Raw genomic sequence first — 7349 nt, forward strand, 5'->3', positions numbered from 1 at the left:
TCCCGTCTTCACTGTACTATCGCAAATAAAGTAAAAAAGACCACCAAAAAAAAGGATCCAGTGGTGCTGGAGGCTCTGATATCTAATATGCTGTATGTGTCTGTGTCTGTGATGATGGGCAATCTAGCATGTCACAGTGTCTGTCTCTGGAAGTAATTTCATCAACAGAGTGCAGTGTAATTACATGGCACTATAAATATGGTAATCCCCAAGGAATCTGATGGCCCCTGTGTTATCAGCAGTAATCCTAATTGACATGTGTGGCTAAGAGAGTCAAACTGAGAAAAAGAAAGGGGTTAATTATATTGTGAATCAGCCAACACACACACACACACGACACATACACACACACACACACACACACACACACACACACACACACACACACACACACACACACACACACACACACACACACACACACACACACACACACACACACACAGTCTGCACACACTGGGGAAAATGAAAAAAATCAGATCAGCAGTCTGTGGTCAATAACTGAATGAGAGCACATTTACTCTGCTGACCTGACTTTAAAATGTAATGACTTCGAATGGTATTGGTTTTTGAATGAAAGTATGCACTTATGCACTCTAGCAGCTGTTGTTCCAGCAGCTGTTTGGCAAAATTCAATTATTCAGTCTATCTATCTATCTATCTATCTATCTATCTATCTATCTATCTATCTATCTATCTATCTATCTATCTATCTATCTATCTATCTATCTATCTATCTATCTATCTATCATGCTCAATGCCATCAGTCTGTCCATCTGTCCGTCTGTGCATCTTTTTTTCTTGACTCTGTGCACTGCATGCACGCTTGGTATTCCTTCCTCATCCTTGCCTTGTTAAAATCTTGCGAAGGGTAGGGTTGTGCCATCATTACGGAGCAGGGGGGGGGAGACAGGAGCTTCCCTTAAGACAGACATGCAGTCAATAAAACAGACACTTTACTGAGCCAAAAGGGAACAGAGCGATCCACTCCACTCAGTCGAGGGTTGGGCATGTGTCAAAACGCCGCACCATGCCACACCGCGCAGCACCGCCTACCCAACAACTCACTCCTGTTGTGTGTGCTGTACATAAAGCATCCATGGGATGTGACAGTGCGGGATGGTGGCACTGAGTGTGTGTTCTATAGAAGAAAGTCATTTTGAGAAATGGGAGACGCTAGAGGTGTGGAAATGGGACTTGAGCCCCAGCGCACTCCTCTTTTCCTTCCTTCTGTCCCCCTTTTACCGGCATGGTACACCCCATGCCGGCGGCAATAACATATCATGGGAATTATCCAGCAGAGAGAGAGGGAGAGAGAGAGAGAGAGAGAGAGAGAGAGAGAGAGAGAGAGAGAGAGAGAGAGAGAGAGAGAGAGAGAGAGAGAGCAATGAGAAAGAGAACGAGACAGAGAGAAAGGGGATGGGAGTGATGTAGAGAGGTACAGACAGTGAGAGGTATGGAGAAAGACAGACAGAGATAGAGGGAGAGAGAGAGGGAGAGAGAGAGAGAGCAAGAATGATGGATAAAGGTAGAGACAGAGAAAAAGAGCAAGAGAGTCAGCAATGAAAAGAGACAGAGCCGCAGAAAGAGAGAAGGGGGGAGGGAGAAGGAGAGAGTGAAAGAGAGGGAGAGAGAGAGAGAGATGGGAAATGAGAGCAGTGAGGGCTGAGAGCAAATCGGTCAGAGTTAATTTTACTCTGAGAGTGTTCAATTTAACACTACCCCAGAGTTTATATAATCCTCACTGGCCAGAGTTAAATAACACTAACACTGAGTGTTAAAATAATAACACTGGGATAGAGTTATTTAAATAACTCCACCAGAGTTAATTGGTATAAGTTGAACAACTCTCTCAGTGTTAATTAACACTACCCTGGAGTATATATAATCCTCACTGGCCAGAGTTAAATAACACTAACACTGAGTGTTAAAATAATAACACTGGGATAGAGTTCTTTGATTAACTCCAGCAGAGTTAATTGGTATATATTGAATTACTCTTTTAGAGTTAATTAACACTACAATTGAGTTTATATAATCAACACTAGGCAGAGTTAAAACAACACTTCCAAAAGTGTAACCATTACAACTCTATTTTGGAGTCTGGAGTAGACAAACTTGACACTAAAAACTACTAAATTGCATTGTTACTGCACTACATTTTACATGTAACAATATTAAAGCAAAACATTAAACCATTTCACATTTTATTTGTTTTTATTTTTCTTTATCAATCAATAAATATCTCATGTCAATATTGTATTCTCAAATTGAACAAGATGGGTACAATCAATGAACATTTCATATCAATATTTTTCTCAAATAAAACAAAAGACAAGTACAATCAATCAATATCTCATATCCATATTTTTTACACCAATCAAACAAAAGACAGGTACAAGATATTAATGATGATAATGATGCACGAGGTGCATGCACGCTCTTACTAGAATTTCAAATAAATCAGGGATAAGATTATTCCCGACTTGCGGACACCAGGGAGAAACATAAGGGAGGCTCACTGAACAACCAGCAGCAATAGGGGAAAATATGAAACGATAACAAATAAAACGATGTCGGCTATTGGGCCACAGAAAAAATGTAAGCCAATTGAAGTTTAACTAATTCGTTTCTGCAGATCAAAAAGCTGTGTCGCCGCATTGTTTTCGCATTTCGCTAGGACAAATAAGATCCCACCATGATGTAAACCCCGCCTCTGGCCCTCCGGCCCTTGGTGGCCCATAGACTTTGAAGGGCCAGGAATACTGGCCCTACGCCCCGAAACCTGGGCCACCAGCCCCCTTTCGCATCTAACCACCTGTCGGTGAAAACACCGTTAGTACCTTTAGGTCCAGCCCAGCCCAGGGCAGGCCCACCAGCGTAACTGGCCCTACTGTGTGCCAGTATCAATCCATCGCCAATTAATGGGCTTCACATGGGACCCTGGAAGTGCAAGGAGGTATGGCTGGCGATCCTGTGTGTCCTTCGTGTCTTTCGCTGCCTCTTCAAAACTGCAACAAGACATAAGAAAAAAGAAAGAAAAAATGTCATGCAATATGTCACAACAGACAACGTTCAAGCACAGCTGTGAAGAGACCCTTGACTTAACCCTTGTAAGGTTTTTGACCCCATTTTGACCCGTTTTCAGTGTTTAGCTTGAAAAAAAGAAAAATAGTATCAGTTATTATTCTTTCACATTGAGATTCACTGTCTTTAGCTCATTTTCAGTGAGGAACATGAATCTGAAAAACATTTGTGAGCCCCTCTTGCTTAACCACCCCCCTGCACATTTCTATTACACAGGAGGTGTCCCCGGATCATTTTCACCCGTATCACTTTGGGAGGTTTACACATTTTCTAAACTCTCTGATACAATAGTGATCACGCGTTGACATGGCAAAGGGTGAATTATGGGGGAAAAGGAGTGCAGATATTTTCTGGTCCTTCAGTTGCAATAAGAGCACTGGTGGTTCAATGGGAGAGCTTGGATTGAGTTTACTAACTTTCTTACCTTATCTTTCTCTCTCTGTAGCTCTCTCACTCAAAAACATAGTGTATATACACAGAAATTCGGAACGGAACATGAGCTATGATTATTTTCCTTTTAAAATTATTTTTCTATATGCCCGGGTCAAAATGACCCGGGCATCTTCTATGTAACAAAAACACGAACACCTTACAAGTGTTAAGATTCTCATAATCTCTGCAAAAGTTCTCTTTACTTAGTTTTGAAAGCAAATATTCCAATGTGCAGTTTAACTGTGCAGTGGGAAAAGTCATCTATAATGGCTTAATGATTAGGGTGATCTCAAGAACAGATGGTTGCAGGTTCTTATCCTAGTCTTCCCATTCCATAAAGCCCTCGAGTAAGACAACTTACCCCACTTTGCTCCAGGGACTGTAGCCAATACCCTATAAATAACTAAGTCGCTTTGGATAAAAGAGTCACCTAAATGTAATGCAATGCAATCGCACAGAAGAGTGAGGGTACTGAAAAAGTACTGTGAGGGGGCGCTGCGGTGCAGCGCGCTAAGCCCCCCACTTTTGGGCTTGCAAGCCGACGGGGACCCCAGTTCGAGACCGCCCGGGATAATTTCCTGTTCGCACCCCGTCTCTCTGTCCCACTCGCTTCCTGTCACCATCTCAGACTGTCCTATCAAGTAAAGGCATAAAAGCCCCTAAAAATATATATATTTTAAAAAGTGCTATGAACTGGAGTAGCTAAGGTAATAACTGCAATTAAAAGGTTTTAATGTTGGTGTGCATGTTGGAGATTGACAAAATTAGTGCTGAACTAGTAAGTCCGTGTCTAAATATCAGTCCTATAACTGCCAAAGACTATTACTCTTCTCTTACAACGTACCGTGCCATGAGTGCAGGTGCTGGATCTCCTATACTCCTCCATTATTTCCTGTCCTCCTGCACTGTTCTCCAGAACAACCGGAATCCTCTACAAATAAAAGACACACAATGGACACACAATGAAATGAGTATTAAGATGTTGCTCTTTGGAAATGGGTGGGGGTTTTTTTTTGTACGTGTGTGCTATTGCATTTTTCAAAACATGGCTTTCATGTCCACAGAGAAAAAGTGAAAATGAAAGCCCAATTGGGAAACTCCAACTCCACTCCACAGCACACAAGTGAACACTGCATACTGCACACAACGACATTGCATTCATGCCTTACCCGTGCAAGGGGGCAGCCCTCAATGGCGCCTCAAGAGAGCAGTGCGGCAGGACGGTACCATGCTCAGGGTACCTCAGTCATGGAGGAGGATGGGGAGAGCACTGGTTAATTACTCCCCCCACCAACCTGGCCTCTTCTGGAGTCGAACCGGCAACCTTTGGGCTACAAGTCTGACACCCTAACCGCTTACCCATGACTGCCCTTAAGAGTTCAGTGTCTATGTATTTATCACAGCCTACATCTAATTAAGTTATCAGTAACCTTTTTTTTTTACTACAGGAACACAATTCATAAATGCAAAAAGTAGCATCCAAGATTAAATTAGTCTCACCCTTTGGCCTTTTAGCCATCTCTGCACCATCGGACTGATGAGCCTGGGAAGGGAAGCCTGGGCTGGGAAGGCTGGGCTGGGAAGGCTGCTTCAGCGGGCTGGGTGGGACTCCAGGGAAACACGTTGTCTACAACAACAATAAATGGCACGCCAATTCAGATTCAGTATGGATGATGAAGATTAGTAACAAACAAAAAAACATTGACATTCTGCATGTAGTGGTATTTAAAGGTTAGATACAAAACAGAAACGGGGGAGAAATGCACTTTTTAATAACAGGAGCGCCACAGAGTATTGTTGGAAATACTTTCATTTTAAGGACGTTTAAAATAGGAAGCTGTTAATTCAAGTACATTACCATCAAAAGGTTTTGCCACCAGGCAGATGTGTAGGTTATCTGTGATGAGGTATTGGAAAACGTCCTCACCAATAGCTGTGTCAGATTCCTCAAATAACTTCAAATCCGTTGATCCTTTGACTGAAAAAGAAGTTCATCATTTTGTTATTCAGTTGGATTTTTAAAAAAACGTGTCAGGGGTGATAATGTGGAACAAAAACAAACATGAATACAATTGTGAGTCTGCTCATTAATGTCATTTAATGTAATATGTTAATTGTGAACACAAAACGCTTCAGGTTCCTCTCGTCTTTGTTATGTATGTAACCCCATCAATCACTTTTTGATTTTAAGTTCTGTTCACATAAGTATGCATGTAAAATGCAAAGCAACCAGTGCTGACTTTATTCTTTTGGATAATCTCTTAGCCTACACGATGAGCACCAGCTGCTCTGTTCTTTTAGTTGAACAAGTCCTGCAAAATCCATGAAATGTACTCACAAAAAAGAAATCTGACCTTCTTCCATGACAAACTCAAAAGTGCATGGAGGAGGCTGCAGTTCAATGCTCTTCTTTTAGGAACATTGTGTGTTCTGAAATGAAATCACAAGGAAGAACACTAAATCACACCTAGAGTAAAATTGCACAGCAACAACACTGACACCAAAATGTGTACAGGTAGCCATACAATGCTCACGTTGTTTATCTTGAAACGTCACTCAAAAGCTGCAGTCTTCATGTTAGTCATGAGAAACTGGAAGGTCTGTTGCTTAAATAACAGTAGCGACTGCTTCAAATATTTTCTTCACCTGTGTTAACGCCATGTATTCATAGGCACACGGCGTCGGTACAAACGCATTGACCACTGACTTGTAGGCACTGACTCGAGAGATGAGCTTTATTTGCACTTCGCAGTGGATGGATTAATGCTGCAGCGTGACAAGCGCTCACTCGGGGAAAACGATTTGCTATGCTTATATCAGATGAGTAAAGCTTGTCATAGTAACATCACGCATTACCGACAAAAATCCCACCACAGAACAGATATACTCTTTTGACATTACCGTAGTGGTCCAGCTCTAGCTTTCGGTTAGAATCGTAACACCTATTCAATGAAGCCCATTCAATGCGTCCGTAGTTAGCACACTTCTAGCTGGCTATCACTGCAAATCCCCAATTCCACGCAGTCTACTTCACGGCCAACTAATGTTAACGGCGCGCGCCAGTAGGCCTACTTTCAATTCAAATTACTTGTTTGAAATAAAACGGCCATAACTCACATCAAAACAAATGGGCGTTGTGTTTTTCATACACAGCATAACTTGTATCAAACCTGGACGAACGTCGAAAGACCACGAATAGTACCACCAACAGTACAGTTGGCGCCACAAGTGGTTTTAGCTAGCTCCAGAGCTAGTTTAAATGTCATGCAATTAGCTGCTAACATGCGAGCTATCCCCCCGTCTTGCTCAGTCACTGGGGCAAGCCCACCCTCATTGGAGTGATTTAAATTATGCACACGGTGGTCATCGCAAAATCTTAACTCAGAAGTAGGCATATCATAACACAATCTTGCATTTTGTATTCGCTCAAGTCCACGGGTCTGTTGTTCAAAGTTCTCAAGGTTGGCTAGTTATAACCTCTGCTGAGGTAACCAGTGAGGGTACACACTGCTCTTACACTAGTGCCCCTGTCACGAATATGGTGTTGTATAAATACATTGACATGTTGTTTTAACGTGTTATTATTAATATCCATGTGTATAAAGCCCTTGGTGGAAATCTTGTAAAATAGAATAGGACCTTACCTTTCCCCGCGATATTGGAAAATGTAATGGCGTCCATCTGTCTTTCTCCTCGCAAGCTTCATCAATACCCCGGATGAAGTAAACAACTCTACACCAGAGTATATTTTATTAACACGCGATTGTAACACTCGTACCAGAGTTACTTTTACACTCCAAGTGTACATGTTTGGCAAATCAACTCCAGAA

The 7349-nt window shown here is 42.0% G+C and overlaps 1 long non-coding RNA gene across 2 annotated transcripts in view; it reads right to left on the reverse strand.

Moving 5' to 3' along the window:
• Positions 1-3003: 3003 nt before the first annotated feature.
• The window catches only part of LOC134458800 (uncharacterized), a 4404-nt gene continuing 58 nt past the window's right edge, over positions 3004-7349 (reverse strand). Inside the window, exons 1-6 of one of the 2 annotated variants that reach the window (XR_010036646.1) lie at positions 7164-7349; positions 5858-5949; positions 5378-5497; positions 5020-5146; positions 3394-4450; positions 3004-3362 (exon numbers count right to left, since the gene is read on the reverse strand). The exon at positions 7164-7349 is cut by the window's right edge and continues 58 nt beyond it. This is a non-coding gene — a long non-coding RNA (uncharacterized LOC134458800). Of the gene's footprint in view, positions 3363-3393; positions 4451-5019; positions 5147-5377; positions 5498-5857; positions 5950-6636; positions 6878-7163 lie in introns of those variants that run through there. The other variant, XR_010036647.1, reaches the window with a different exon arrangement.

Source organism: Engraulis encrasicolus, chromosome 11 (genome assembly GCF_034702125.1).
Source record: "Engraulis encrasicolus isolate BLACKSEA-1 chromosome 11, IST_EnEncr_1.0, whole genome shotgun sequence".
NCBI classification, from domain to species: Eukaryota; Metazoa; Chordata; class Actinopteri; order Clupeiformes; family Engraulidae; genus Engraulis; species Engraulis encrasicolus.